Here is a 15,403-nt window from a genome sequence, read left to right on the forward strand (position 1 = left end):
CCAATCTTCCTCAACAAAGTGGGGCCTATTAAAAAAAAAAAGAACAGCATTGAAAACTGGAAGACAATAGAGCGGTGCCTTCAAAATTTTGAGGAAAAATGATTTTTCAACCTAGAATTCTCTACCTCATCCAACTATTAATTATGTGAGAGCATAGAATAAAGACATTTTCAGCCACACAAGATCTCGACACTTTCTCTTTCTGTGCATCCTCCCTTCAGAAGACACTAGATGATGTGCTCCACCAAAATGAGGGAGCAACCCAAGAAAGAGTGGGATACCAGAGTCAGGAAAAAGGATCCATCACAGGAGAGAGGCGAAATGATGCCTCAGGACAAGCTGCACCTGGAGAGCGCTGGTCCACGAAGGAAGGGGGCCAGAGGCTCCAGCAGGGTGGGGTCCAGGGAAAAAGGAAGCCAACAGGTAGACTGCTTGATGTGTTTGACCTTGTAGAAAATCTTATTCCGGGGCTCTGCAATTCAGTTGGAGAGTGTGGAAAGAAATAGTAACAGTGACATGGGAAATTGAGCACATGAGAAATTAAGTAGTATAAGAAAGGGAATGTAATGGTTATGCATGAATCGGCTCAACAGTAAACAAGACACGTAGTAGTAATAAGGCAGAAGAGAAGTATTGGCTTAAGCCACATTTTGATATAATGATGTTTGGGTGATTGAGGAAGTAGAAGTCAGAGGGTGGGGTAATATAAGAGTATGATACCTTTGGGCTGGCCCTGTGGCTTAGTGGTTAAGTACTCGAGCTCAGCTACTCGCGGCCCGGGTTCGGATCCCGGGCGTGCACCGACTCACGGCTTCTCCAGCCGTGCTGAGGTCGAGTCCCACATACAGCAACTAGAAGGATGTGCAGCTATGACATACAACTATCTACTAGGGCTTTGGGGGGAAAAAAAGGAGGAAGATTGGCAATAGATGTTAGCTCAGAGCCGGTCTTCCTCAGCAAAAAGAGGTGGATTACCACGGATGTTAGCTCAGGGCTGATCTTCCTCAAAAAAAAAAAAAAAAAGAGTATGATACCTTCATATTCCAAAATGGGAAGTCAAAATACATCTGAAATGGAGAGCAGTATAAGCATATTAATTCATCTGGGGTTATAAATAGTGAGAAGAAACAGCTGAAAGAATGGGAAGAGGTTGCTCTCAGGAGAGTGAGACTGAAAGATGAGAAGGGTTGGGAAGTGTTCTGGTGACTATTGTTATGTAACAAATCGCCCCAAGACTTGGTGGCTTTAAACAATAATGATCATTTTTCACATGATCGCTCCTGGTTTCTGTGGGCAGGATTTCAAGAAGGGCTCTGCTGGGCAGCTTTGGACTTGGGGAATGGAGCTGGCGCTGGGACAGCAAGGGAGTGCTGGAGCAGCCGGGGCCTGCCCGGGCATCTCTCTCTCCATGTAGTCTCAGGGCTTCCCTAGGGGTCTCTCCAGGTAGGCTGGTTTGGGCTTTTCCAAAGCATGGTGACCTCAAGGCGGTTGGACGGCTAACATGGCAGCTTAGGGTTCCAGAGGTGAGGCCCCAAGGGAACAAGGTGTCACATACCATCTATGATAGTTGATTTTCCGTGTCAATTAGACTGGATCAAGGCATGTCCAGATATCTGGTTAAATATTATCTCTGCATGTGTCTGTGAGGGGTTTCCGGAAGAGATTAGCTTTTGGTTCAGTAGACTGAGTAAAGTGGATTGCCCTTCTCAGTGTGAGTGGGGATCATCCAATCCATCGAGGGCCTAGATAGAAGAACAAGACAGAGGAAGGATGAATTTGCTTTCTGCCTGACCACTGCAGCTGAGACAGCGACCTTCTCCTGCCCTCCCTCGGTGCTCCTACTTCTCAGGCCTCAGGACCACACCGACATCACCAGCCTTCCTGGGTCTCCAGTTTGCAGATGGCAGATGTGGGACTTCTCAGCCCCCATAATTGGGTGAGCCAATACATTATAACAAATCTCTTTATATATTTATAGATGAATATAATAATAATATATATATTATATATATATATCCTCTTAATCTATTTCTCTGGAGAACCCTGACTAATACAGCATCACTTCTGCCATGCTACTCTATCAGTCAAAGCGGTCACAAAGGTATACCCAGGTTAGAGGGGAGGAGACATAGACCCCACCACTCCACAGGAGGAATGTCAAGGTCTCATTGGAAGAATGTGGGAAGCATTGTGGGATGGGAGATATCATTGTGGCTGTCTTTGGAAAATATCATCCCTCATAGGCGGGAGATGGCTGTTTATTTGTGATGAGACTTGTAGTAGTATTTGACAATTTAAACAACATGTGTGTGTTGTTTTTATAAAAATACAAACGAAGGGCTGGCCTGGTGGCGTAGCAGTTACATGTGTGCACTCTGATGCGGAGGCCTGGGGTTTGGATCTCGGGCGCGCACCAACGTGTGGCTTGTCAAGCCATGCTGTGGCGGCGTCCCACACAAAGTGGAGGAAGATGGGCACGGATGTTAGCTCAGGGCTAGTCTTCCTCAGCAAAAAGAGGAGGATTGGCAGATGTTAGCTGAGGGCTGATCTTCCTCACAAAAATAAAAAATACAAATTAAGTGTTGAGGATATTCTTAACCTTTAGCAAATGAGGGAATGTTCTCAGAGAGGTGAAAAGAATGCTTGAGAGAGGGCTAGGACTGAAGCAGATCCTTTCCTCTGAGTTCAGAGCTCTTTACTGCTAACCAGATGATCAAGGAGAGTCATTGTCATTTATATTAACGACCACAGCCTACTTCAATTACAATACTTAACAAATGGGCTGGATCTCCAACCTCAGCATTTGTAGCCTTGCCTGTTAACCTGAATATTAGCGTCAACTTTGAATGCAATTTTTCAAATCTCAACTAAACAAGGTCAAAGCAAAGGCACTGAGGCCATCTAACACGGTGCTTCAGGGGCCTGAGAATTTAATTTGGTTTTTCAGATGGTGGACCCTTGAATTGGAGTCACCCTTTGTGTCCTTCAGGGTGGTTCTGCCTCAGGCTGGGACTTTTCAATGCCCACTTAACACACACACACAATTGCCAGACTAAAATAGAAAACAAAAACGAAAGTCTTCTAAAGAAGGCTCTGCTTAGATTAGTAATACTATCGTTATCTATTCTCTAAACATCTACCTGCAAAAACCACCCAACTGCCCAGGAGAAGACCTTGAATGTGGGCCTGTGATTGCTCAAGGCATGAGTTATCAGTCCCCAAATCCGTGCCCATTGCCAGGATTTGCATCACTCCCCTACTGACTGACTCCTGAGGAGCTACCACTACCCCCAGACCACAGCCAAGGACTAGGACATTGCTCCTGAGGGGCCAAGTATATCAGCCAAGTTTGAAACTGGTCTATGAAGCAAGAATGCCACATGCAAAATAAGAAAAGAAATAAGACCATGAGCTATAAATTGAAGCAGGAGGAAGAAAAGGAAGGACGCCCAAATCATATACTTGAAATGTTTAATAGAAGTCGGTGCTGCTTGCTCATTAAGAACGATCATTATGAATTTCTGATTATGAAAGATCAATGTATCTGGGAATCTGGATTCAAGCTGTGTGGAGGGGAGTGGGATTCAAGTGACTGTATATAGCAAAGAGTTGAGTAATTCTAAAAGCTGCTTTTAAAGAAAACAAGGACGTAGAGAAAAAGGCAAGAGTGGAACACAATATCTCAGAAATTCCATTGCAAATATAAGTGCTTCAGATAGTCTTCAAAAGAATCCAAGTGAAAAACATCAGACAGAAGGGAAAGAAAACAGGGTTGTTATGGCAGTGCTGGGCAAGCTGAGTTGGTGATGGGCTAGCTGTGACGTGTGAAGTAGTGATAACTAAAAGAACACGGGGCAGGTGTGTGAGGCTCCGCATGAAAAGACAGATTCCTCTAGAGACCAAATTAGGGCTGCAGCGCAGAGCCCAGCCTTGAGACCGGAAAATGGAAATGCAGTACCCTAACAGAAGGACCACAGAGGGGCTTTGAGGTGCACCTGAAAGGAATCTGTTAGAACTCCGAGTCTGTGCAAAGCTAAGTGTCAGGAAGTAATATCCTCACTGTTTGCTGTGGGCTGAATTGTGTCCCCCTCAAATTTGTATATTGAAATCCTAACCCCCAGTACCTCAGAATGTGACTGTATTTGGAGATGGGGACTTTACAGAGGTGATTAAGTTAAAATAAGTCCATTAGGGTGGGCCCTAATCCAATTTGACTGGTGTCTCCATAAAAAGAGGAAGTTTGGACACAGAGCGACACCAGGGATGTGTGCACAGATAAAGACCACACGAGGACATAGTGAGAAGGCAGTGGTCTGCAAGCCAAGGAAAGAGGTCTCAGAAGAACCAACTCTGCCGGCACCTTGATCGTGGGCTTCCAGCCTCCAGAACCATGAGAAACTAAATTTGTGTTGTTTAAGCCAGCCAGTCTGTGGTATTTTGTTATGGCAGCCCGAGCAGACTAATACCCTGTTTTACAACAGTACGTAGTTTGTAATCTGAAATTTCCTCTGGCTATCGTGTAATTTAATTGTGTATTTGATCTGACTTTGTTGGCTAAACCACAGGGGATATGTAGGAAAAGGCTCAGCACCAGGGAAGCCTTGGGGGCAGGGTCAAGACTGAGGACTTTGGTTTTCACTGGAGAAATGGCCTTCCTTCTCACCCATGGGCCTGCAAAGAAGTACCTCAGACTCCAGCCTGCAGAGGCAGGAGGGGGCAACATCACGCATCTCTCTGTCATTCACGTTTTGACATTAGGTCCAGCAAGACCTTTCAAATGCATAGGTTGATACAAATTTTTAATGAGGCTTATTAAAATAAGAGATGCAAATAAAGAATATACTGTCTGGCAAATTTCTTTATTTTTCCCAAGCATGGAAAAAAGAGTTCTCTATGCCACTAATGCCCTAATTAAAAAGTAAAACACATTGTGATTGGAGAGCCATGATATAAGTGACAGACTGTGAGGTCTTAGTTGGGAGATGGGAAGAGCTGGCTGACTGGCAGGCGGGGCTTCATCTTCGTGCCTTCTTTGGCTCCCAAGATGCAATTGTTTAAGACAAAAAGAAAAAAACTGAAACAACCAGCTATAATACAGTGAGATGATAAAAAAAACTTTATAAATATGGTAGTCTGAGGGGCCGGAATAGGGAACACCGTAGCAGGGAAATGTGTGCTCATAGAACTGAACTGGGTCACTTGAATAGCTTTGAATATCGCTCTACAGACCTCACATTTTATTCCATAGGCATGACAAGGTGTCAAAACTGCCATGAGGGAATCATACTGGTAGTGTAGCAAGTTGACTCTGAAAGCCAGAAGGAGGCGGGTGGGACAGGTTGGGGCCCCGAAGTAGAGAAAGTATTTAGGAGGTTTTATAGTCCAAGAGAGAGATCAACGGGCCCTGAATGAGGGCAATGGCCATGAAAATTGGGAAAGCATATGAATTATTCCAGAGATACTCAAAAGAGAAAAGCAGAAGGAATAGGCGATTTGTTGAAATGAGCAGGGCTAGGAGAGAGTTGTCAAAGGTGAAGTTGAGGTTTCTGGCATAGGCAGTGTATTAGTTTCCCATGGCTGCTATAACAAATCATCACAAATCTAGCGTCTTGAACAACACAAATTTATCATCTTACAGTTTTGGAGGTCAGATGCCTGACATGGGTCTCACTGGGTTAAAATCAAAGTGCTGTACAGCTGTGTTCCTCTCTGTAGGCTCTAAGGAAGAATTTATTTCCTTGCCTTCTCCAGCTTCCAGAGGATTCCCACACCTCTTGACTCATGGCCACCTTGCTCCATGTTCAAAGCCAACAATGGCCACTGAGTCCTTCTCACTTTGCATCTCTGACCCTTCCACGGTCACATCTCTTTCTCTGACCACAGCCAGGAAAGGTTTTCTGCTTTAGGGACTCATGTGATTCAATTGGGTCCACCTGGATAATTCAATATACTCTTCCCATCTCAAAGTCTATGACCTTAATCACATCTGCAAAGTTCCTTTTGCCACCTAAACTAACACAATCACAGTTTCCGGGAATTAGGGCGTGGACATGTTAGGAAGATATTATCCTGCCTATCACAGGTATCAAAGAGCAGAGCTTTTCAAACTGACCCATTAGAGGGTTGTGAAATCAATTTAATAGGACACTAACAGTATTTTTCTTTAAAGAGGAATAAAAATTAATAGAGTACAATGCGTGTACTAAGAGTATTAATGTTTTGGGAAAATTCAATTTAGTTTTTTATGTGTACCGGATTGTGATATAAAGTGTATTTCTTACTGAAGATCATGGGCAAAAGTGTTTGAAAGCCATTGACTTAGACAAGAGGATAATGAGAGTGTTAAGCAAAATAGAATAGAGTGCTAATAGCTAACATTTACTGAATGTTTGCCATGAACCATGCCTGTTCTAAGTGCTTAACATTCATTAACTCATGTAATCTTTCCAACTACCCAATATGGTAGATATTACCATTATCTCCATGTCATACATGAGGAAATGGAGAAAGACTGATGCCTTGCCTAAAGTCATTCAGCTAGAAAATGGTATAGCCCGGATTTCATCTAGAGAGTCCAGCTCCCAAGACTGTACGGTATTGAACACCATTCTGCAGTGTCAAGGAGCCCCCAGGCCCTGTGGAAGAAGGCAATCTTGCCTCTCTCATTCATCTTGCTACCCTGAGAACCTTTGCCAATGCACAGTATCCTATTTAAAGTATAGGAAACCCCAGTAACCGCCGGGCAGAAAACAAACCGCTTACGTAACTCCAGGAATGGGTGTGTATTGGGAAGAGAAGGGAAAGATTCTCCCAATCCAAAGGCTACAGTGAGCTTCCCTCTACAGGCTGACAGCCTGAACTTCAGCCTAGGAGTCAGAGCGTAAGTGTAACACACACCGTTAAGACTAATATGTGTGAAATTAATATTATTCCCTTAGCAATAAAGGACTTACCAGTAGATAAATGTTCTTAGAAGAGAGACATGCAATACACCACATACCACAGTTACACATATACAAACCATATTTTATTTCCATGATAACTATTTTACTTATGATCATAGTAATCAAATAACAATTAAGTGATAAACCATTATTCTCTTTGCTGTGGAAATAGGGAAAAAGAGAGCTGATCCTTTCCCTTGGAGAAAGGCTAACAAATAAAAGATATGAAAAGCTCATTTTTCTTTTTGATCAACTTTGTCTCAAAGCCATTAACTTAACGAAACACTTAGGAAACCTATTTCCCCATCCATAAAATGGAGGTAATAATAACTACTCCAGAGTTGTGAGCATTTGATGAAGCGATGCACATGAAAATTGTTTAGTAAACTATAGGGTGCTAAGATGCGAATTAACTATTTTCGTAATCTTATTTATTTATCAAACATTGATATAATACTTAATACAAGCCTGGCATTGTTTTAAATACTTTGCAAGTACTAGTTTATCTAACGCTCATAAAAACTCTATAAGCATCTCTTAATATTCTCATTTTATAGATGAGGAAACTGAGGCATAGAAAGGTTAGGAAACTTGCCTCAGTTCCTGAGTTGGCAAGTAGAGGAAAAGAGATTCCACCTCGAGCAGCGTCTGTGCACTTAGCCCCTCTGCTGCGTTGCATCGATTAGGAATGTTAGAATGAGGAAGGACTCTGCCTACACGTCAAAGGCATCAGATATATGGAAGTCAGATGAGATCCCCAGGTTCTAATCCACCCATTGTCACCTCTCTACTTCTGTCCATTTTGTCTGTCATCAAAATCCAGGGTCTAGGGCTGGCCCCGTGGCTTAGTGGTTAAGTGCTGCTGGCGGCCTGGGTTCGGATCCCAGGCGCGCACTGACGCACCGCTTCTCTGGCCATGCTGAGGCCACGTCCCACATACAGCAACTAGAAGGATGTGCAGCTATGACATACAACTATCTACTGGGGCTTTGAGGGAAAAATTAATAAACAAATAAAATTATAAAAAAAAAAAAATCCAGGGTCTATGGAAGACTTGGCTCCAGGTGGTAACACTGTTTGACATTAGACCTTGAAAACAGGGAATGTTCTTTATCACTCTGATTAATCTCATACTTATTATGTTGCCTTCTCTTTATAATGCCTCCTAATATTTTATTATACAGTATCTTCTTATTTACTTCCTTACATTATGAAAAGACTGAAGTTTATTCAGTGGAAAATAAAAGAAGAAACCAGAAAACATGACCACCATTCAAACTACAGATAGTGGACAAATGGTATGTGATTCCTTTTGAAGTGAGATGGGTAATACTTACTCTAAAAGAGGCCCTGAAGGTTTTTCGACAAGTGGGTGTTCTGAGGATTCTGGGGCATGTAGCCCATCCATCTTCTGCTAGGCTGGCCTTGTCTCCTGTAATCTTCCACCTCAGAGTCAAATGTAACTTTTTTCTAGCGCTTGGACTTGGTTGAAAGTATAAAAGGTACAAAATAGCAAATTTGCATAGACATGTGGGAATGAGAGCTAGAAATGAACAGTTGAAAATAGTTGGTAAAACAAGGACAAAGAAATTGAGGAAGTTGTGTTGATTCTGGCAACAGTAAGTCAGGAAGAGATGGCCGTTAACATGAAGGAGAGGGAAAAGAGGAGAAAGGCTAAGAGTGAGGGAAACCGTGATAATGTGAGATATTGTTTGTGGAAGCATCTGGTAATGGGGAAAGCCATAAACAAACCCTGTATTATTGTCACTGTCCTGTTTTTGATTTAGCCAACATTAATTGAGAGCATATTAAGTGCTAGCTGCTTGGGATATAAAGATAAATAAGATCTGTCTATCTAGTTAAAATATGTTTTACATGCAAAGGATGATTGGGTTTGAATTTTGAGTGTATTTTATAGACTATTGTGTAAAAATAAGTCCAAAGTGCACCTTTATGTGTTATATATGTTACCTATAGTAGGCACTCTATGAATATTTATTGAATTGAAATATTAGAATTGGATAAGACCTGGTTCAAAATAATTGTTTATGCACTCATTCAACAAAATTTTTTATTGTGGTAAAATATGCATAACATAAAATTTACCATTTCACCATTTTTAACTGTACAATTCAGTGGCATTAAGGACATTCACGTGTTTTACAATCATCACCCCCATCCATCTCCAGAAGTTTTTCATCATCCCAAACAGAAACCCCATACCCATTAAACAATAACTCCCCATTCCCCCCATTCAACAAATTTTTATTTATTTATTTTTTAATTTTTATTTTATTTATTTTTTTCCCCCAAAGCCCCAGTAGATAGTTGTATGTCATAGCTGCACATCCTTCTAGTTGCTGTATGGGGGACGCGGCCTCAGCACGGCCGGAGAAGCCGGGTGTCGGTGCGCACCCAGGATCCAAACCCCAGCTGCCAGCAGCGGAGCGCAGGCACTTAACCACTAAGCCACGGGGCCGGCCCTCAACAAATTTTTACATATTCCTTGATTCAGCAAATGTTTATGGAGCATCTATGATTCAGACCAATTCTCCTCAACGAGGGAGGTCTGGGTTACAGATGAATAGGACAGACGCACTCTGCCCTCCTGACTGAGGGTATGATCTAGGGAGGGAGACTAGCCAGACCAGTAGCCCTTGGTAGAGCTGACGTGTGCTGACTGCTCCCCAGGCAGCAGGCACTTGCACTGACAACACCCCTCTGAGGCAGGTCTGTAACCGACAATAAGTGTCAGGAAGGGAGGTGCGGGCCATTCTGGGGGAGTAAAACTCAGCCTGGAGGTCCAAACTTGGTCGGGGCATCGGGATGAGGTGACGTCTGTAGCATGAGTGGGGGTTAGCCAGGCTGAGAGCATTCCCAGCACGGGGAAGGACACTGAGGCGGGCCCTGGGAACAGATGAGTCCCCCTGGGCCGATTGAGCTGGGAGACATCCGGATGAGGCTGGAGAGGCAGCAGGAGCCACCTCCTGGAGGTCCCGGGGAGGGTTTCCTGCTCTATCTCAGGGCGGTGGGAAGTGCTGAAGAGCTTTAAGCAGGGCCTTAAAAAGATCAGCCGCTCTGGTGAATTGCTAATAACTGATTCACTTCTCCACAGCTCTTTATTATCACGCTGATGGCGAGTACAGCCAACTTCTAACCACCCAGGATAGAAAAATCACTAGTATCTACGTTGTAAAATTTTTCGGTTTTATGTTTGAAGTTCCTGTTCTGAGAATTCACATTAAGTAAGTGGTATGACCCAACTCAAGGTCTGATGAAGGAAAAAAACTGGAAATTAGTCCCATTTTGCAGCCCATTAAACCTCTCCTGTGTTGGGAAGAAATCATATGACCTCTCAGATAGATATAAAGTGTGAGCCTAAGATATAACTGGCCTCCCTCTCTGCACTTGCTGATTCATGTCTTCCCTAGGGGGCAGGGAGGTAAATTCCCTCAGTTCCTTCTGGACAAACGTAAATTAAGATTCTGTTTAGAGTGCTTAATTAGCTTGCCTAGGCAATATTATCAATCATAACTCGAGAGCGAATTTGCTCCAAACTCATCTGTTGTAGGACTGCTGGGGGCCAGGTTTAGAAATTCAGTTTCTGGAGGGGAAGATATGGGTGCAATAAGCACCTCCAAGGTGAAGCTCCGTTCTGCATCCTTAGACTGTGCTGCTTTCAGCCAACGGTGTCTTAACATCAAACATGGGTCACTGAGCAGTCCTGAGTAAGAGCGGATGGCGGAGCAAATTCATCACCTTTACGGAAAAGAAGTCTGTCCCACTTGATGCACAATCAATGACTTTGTCTTCGCATTTTAAAGCACTACATTCTTTTCTAGTGTCTTAGTTTTAATTTTTTATTATTCACAATAATAACAATGCTTCAGCAGAAGTAATGTGAATAAGGCACCCAGTTATCTTTTTCCTTCAGCAAGAACGGTGGTTGTGAACCTTGTGCACAGACATGTAATGTAATTGGTGCTTTGCAGGTCTCTTTCTCCTGTACTATATACTATAAAATCTTGTTGGAACAGAGAGTGTCAGTTTTGACTTTCAGACTCTAATCAACTCAGACTTACTGGTGCAGGAGAAAGAGCTTGGACCTGGGAGTTGAACAGCCCTGATTTGATATCTTAGCTTTACCACTTACTAAGCTTGGTCAAGTTTCCTGACTCCTCTGAGTCTCAGTTTCCATACCTATAAATTGAGACCAACAATTCCTACCTTCTGAGATGGCTATGAGGATTAACATATTTTGTATAATATGCCTTGTACAGTGGCTGGAACACAGCAGGCCCTCGATCCCTGGCAGCTAACATCACAAATAACTGAATCAGGACAAAACACAGCAACCTAGGGGCCGGCCTGGTGGCATAGCAGTTAAGTTCACATGCTCCGCTTCAGTGGCCTGGGGTTTGCAGGTTCGGATCCCAGGCTCGGACCTACACACCGCTTATCAAGCCATGCTGTGGTAGGCAGCTCACATATAGAGTAGAGGAAGATGGGCATGGATGTTAGCCCAGGGCCAATCTTCCTCAGCAAAAGGAGGAGAATTGGCAACCGATATTAGCTCAGGGCTGATCTTCCTCACCAAACAAACAAACTGAAAAAAACACAGCAACCTAAAAGACAGCCCATCTAAAGTGTGCTTGGGTGGAGCAAAGTGAAAACGGGGAAAAGAAGGAAAAGTTATATAGACACAGAGTATGCACAGTGTCTGGGCAATTAGGACAGTGCAGGAGGCACTTTTAGTTCAATTTGTTACCCCCTCAACCCCTGACAGCTTTTTTTTTTAATCGAGATATAATTGGCATATAACATTATACTAGTTTCAGGTATACAACATAATGATTTGATATTTGTATATTTCAAAATGATCACCACCATGAGTCTAGCTAACATCTATCACCATACATAGTTAAAAATATTTTTTTCTTGTGATGAGAACTTTTAAGGTCTCTTGGCAACTTTCAAACACGCAATACAGTCTTATTAACTATAGTCACCATGCTGTACATTATCTCCCCAGGACTTATTTTCCTGACAGTTTTTAATGAAGGACTTGCTTAGTTATCCTGCCTATCCAAATGATAGGCAGCAGCTCTGTTTATAGAGTAATGAATATGGTATAAGATAATCTTAGCTAATTACTGTTTACTTGCAGATGCCAGACAACTGGCTTCTTCAGTATATGTGAGGCCTTTGGGCGTGTGTGTGAGGAAGATTGGCCCTGAGCTAACATCCACGCCAATTTTCCTCTATTTTGTATGTGGAACGCTGCCACAGCATGGCTTGATGAGCAGTGTATAGGTCCGAGCCCAGGATCCAAACCTGAGAACCCTAGGCTGCCGAAGCAGAGCATGCGAACTTAACCACTACACCACTGGGCCGGCACCGGTTTTGTTTTGTTTTGCTTTCGCACATGTGAATGTTTGTGGGTGGGCAAGCATGTGTACAAACCTCCACCACGAGACCCCTACAGACAAAGGCTCAGCAGATGGTCAGGATGGCTGGCTCCCCATATAGCTGTACTGGTGTCCCATCACGTCCTGGTTATAGCTTGTCTTTCTCTGCAAACTGCAAGCTCCTGGAGGTCTGGGACTGTGTCATTTATATCTGTTTTCCCTGCACATAGTATAGTACTTGGTACATAACAGATTGTTCAATAAATATTTGTTAAGTAGATAAATGGATGAATTGGGAGTTGACTATGTGTGTGTGTGTCTATAAATGTATGACGTAAATACATATATTTACATATATATACATATTAGAGTAAATATTTTTACTCTAATTCCTGGGGCTAGCTTTCCATTTAGTCTGGCTGTTGAGCCATATATAGACTGGGATTCCTTCCTTGGTGTAAGTTGTATTTTCAAAACAGTCTGTAACGGCACTCTCTGAAAGAACTTTCTCTGATGATGGAAACATTCTAGTCTGCATTGTCCATTATGAGACCAATGGCTAGGGAGCATTTGAAATGTGGTTAGTGTGACTGAGGAATTGAGTTTTTAATTTTATTTAATTTTAATAATTTAAATTTAAATAGCTACCTGTGGTCCTGGCTACTATATTGGTTAGCACTGGTAAATAACCTGTTATGTGTGTCATCTCTACGTGCTTTTCCAGATCACAGTCAACTGACAGATCCTTATTTTTTTTTGTGAGGAAGATCAGCCCTGAGCTAACATCCATGCTAATCCTCCTCTTTTTGCTGAGGAAGACCGACTCTGAGCTAACATCTATTGCCAATCCTCCTCCTTTTTTTTCCCCCCAAAGCCCCAGTAGATAGTTGTATGTCATAGTTGCACATCCTTCTAGTTGCTGTATGTGGGACGTGACCTCAGCGTGGTGCGTCGGTGAGACGCACCGAGAAGACGCATGAGAAGCGGTGCGCTGGTGCGCGCCAGGATCCAAACTCGGCACTTAACCGCTAAGCCACGGGGCGGCCCTGGATGACACTTTTTGATGGTGCTTATATCTGGAGTTGGAAGACTTTCTTAATAGTCTAATACCACCTTCTAAATAAAGTTAAAAATATTGAATGAGCATCTGATGCTTGGCAATATCGCTAGGAGTTATGGAGAACAGAAAGTCCCTACTTTTGTGTTGCTAGTATCTAACGAGGAAGTGGATTAGGAAAGATTAAAATAGACAGACTACACAGCCTTGGGCATGGCTACTATGAACATTTCTGAAATCAGTTTTTGACACAATCCTGCTTCACTAGATGGAAGCAATTGCACAACACATTGTCAGTGTAGAGGGGAGAATCCCTGGACATGTAATTAAATCTATGGGCCATAAAAAATGTGTTTAGTAGTTCTAAGAGGTTATTTTAGGATCACTGATAAACCTTGATGGTGCTCACTAATGGTGTCCACAATAATAACAGCCAAGTGGAAAGCCGAGCTTGCAAAGTAATTTACTTATTTATTTCTTTTACAGGTGTTGTGTCAAGAAGGCTCTGGTGAATAAAATTTATTATCACGGCCTCTACTTGATTTTTTGAGAACCCCTTAAAATCAAGAATTATTCAGTGCACATCAGGGCTTTGGTACAGTTCACACGTTTTTAGAGGGTATTTTTCATTACTGAGCCTTCATCTTGTTTCCAGGGCAGCGCTGGGCTCTTGGTGAATGCTGGTGCAAGACACGCTGCACAGGTACTGGAAAAGTCAAGTCCGTCTTGCTCTCTGCCCTCAAGGAACTTAGACTAACTTCTAGAGAGATGATTACGGCGCAGGTAGAAGGCGAGAGCTTACGAGGTCATTAATCACTTTAGTCCTTCATCTCATTCTTGCCTTTGTAAAATGGATGGTCTAAATATTTTCTTCATCCTGTTCTATCAGGCACTGTGACACTGGCCAGGCACTCATGTGTGATAGCACAGAATTTATAAACTTCTCACCATTCAAGTTGCCTTTGTGTAAGATAAGTTTTGGTAAATGTTATCAGCCTTCACCTGGTAAATATTTGAGTTATCAGAAAACCTCTGATATCTTACTATTAACTACATGATTCTACTTTTCCTGCAACCTTCAAATGGGGACACCTTATTCTACAGAAGTTACCTAATTTATGTGAAGACAGAGATTCACAACGTCAAAGACAAGATGATTCAAATAGAAACCATTTACTTTAAAACTTCTAGCCTGTTGTGGTACCTAAGTCTCATGTAAATGGGAGTATTTTGTGCCATTTAAAATTCAAAAACTGTAGTACACTGGTTCAAATTTCATGTCTACTAATTAATTGTAAAATGCTTTGAGACTCTAATGCAAAGTTTTAAATATAAGAGGTAGAACCTGAATATGAATAACGATTATTTCAAAGTTTAACACTGCTCCCCCATTTACAGCATGGAGTCAGCAGAGAAGAAACTCATAGAAGGTTCTCCCTGGAACGACTCTGTAAATCTTCTGGTCTCCTCTGCTTCATTTATAGATGAGGAAACTAACGTCCAGAGAGATTGTACAATTTCCCAAAGGTCACACAGCTGGTTATAGTGACAGCGATGGACCTAGAAGTAAAGTCTGCACTCTCCTGTCCATACTTCATTTCGCTTTTTCCCAGACTAACTTCTTACCGTGAACAATTCATCGACAATTTACAAAATATGTATGGTCACAATTTCCTAAATAAGATTTAATATTGACAATCCAATTCTAGATTTCCTTCAGTTCATTAAATTGCTCGACATACCTAATGAAGACTAACATTTATTGAGCTCACACTGCGTGCCAGCACTGCACTCAGAATTTACATTCATTACCTTGCTAAATTTTCCCAACAACCTATAAGGTGGGTATCATTTCATACATGAGTCAACTTAGGCATAGAGAGAGGCATGTCTTGTGCAAGGTCCCCAGCTTCTCTGCGGTCTAGCTGGGGCTCCAGCCTGCTCTGCCTGATTGCTAGGCCTGCATTTTTAACCAGAACTTGAAACATTCTCCC

At 42.5% G+C, this 15,403-nt stretch overlaps 1 long non-coding RNA gene across 2 annotated transcripts; it reads left to right on the plus strand.

Annotated features, from left to right (window-relative positions):
- Positions 1-1,340: 1,340 nt before the first annotated feature.
- Positions 1,341-15,403, plus strand: LOC131399354 (uncharacterized). Of its 2 annotated transcripts, none has more exons than XR_009217117.1 (3): positions 1,341-1,936; positions 13,896-14,112; positions 14,808-15,403. It is a non-coding gene; the product is annotated as an uncharacterized LOC131399354 (long non-coding RNA). The 2 variants fall into 2 exon arrangements; XR_009217118.1 differs by lacking the exon at positions 14,808-15,403 and adding an exon at positions 8,163-8,242 and having other exon boundaries at positions 13,896-14,639.

Source organism: Diceros bicornis, chromosome 38 (genome assembly GCF_020826845.1).
Source record: "Diceros bicornis minor isolate mBicDic1 chromosome 38, mDicBic1.mat.cur, whole genome shotgun sequence".
Taxonomy (NCBI): domain Eukaryota; kingdom Metazoa; phylum Chordata; class Mammalia; order Perissodactyla; family Rhinocerotidae; genus Diceros; species Diceros bicornis.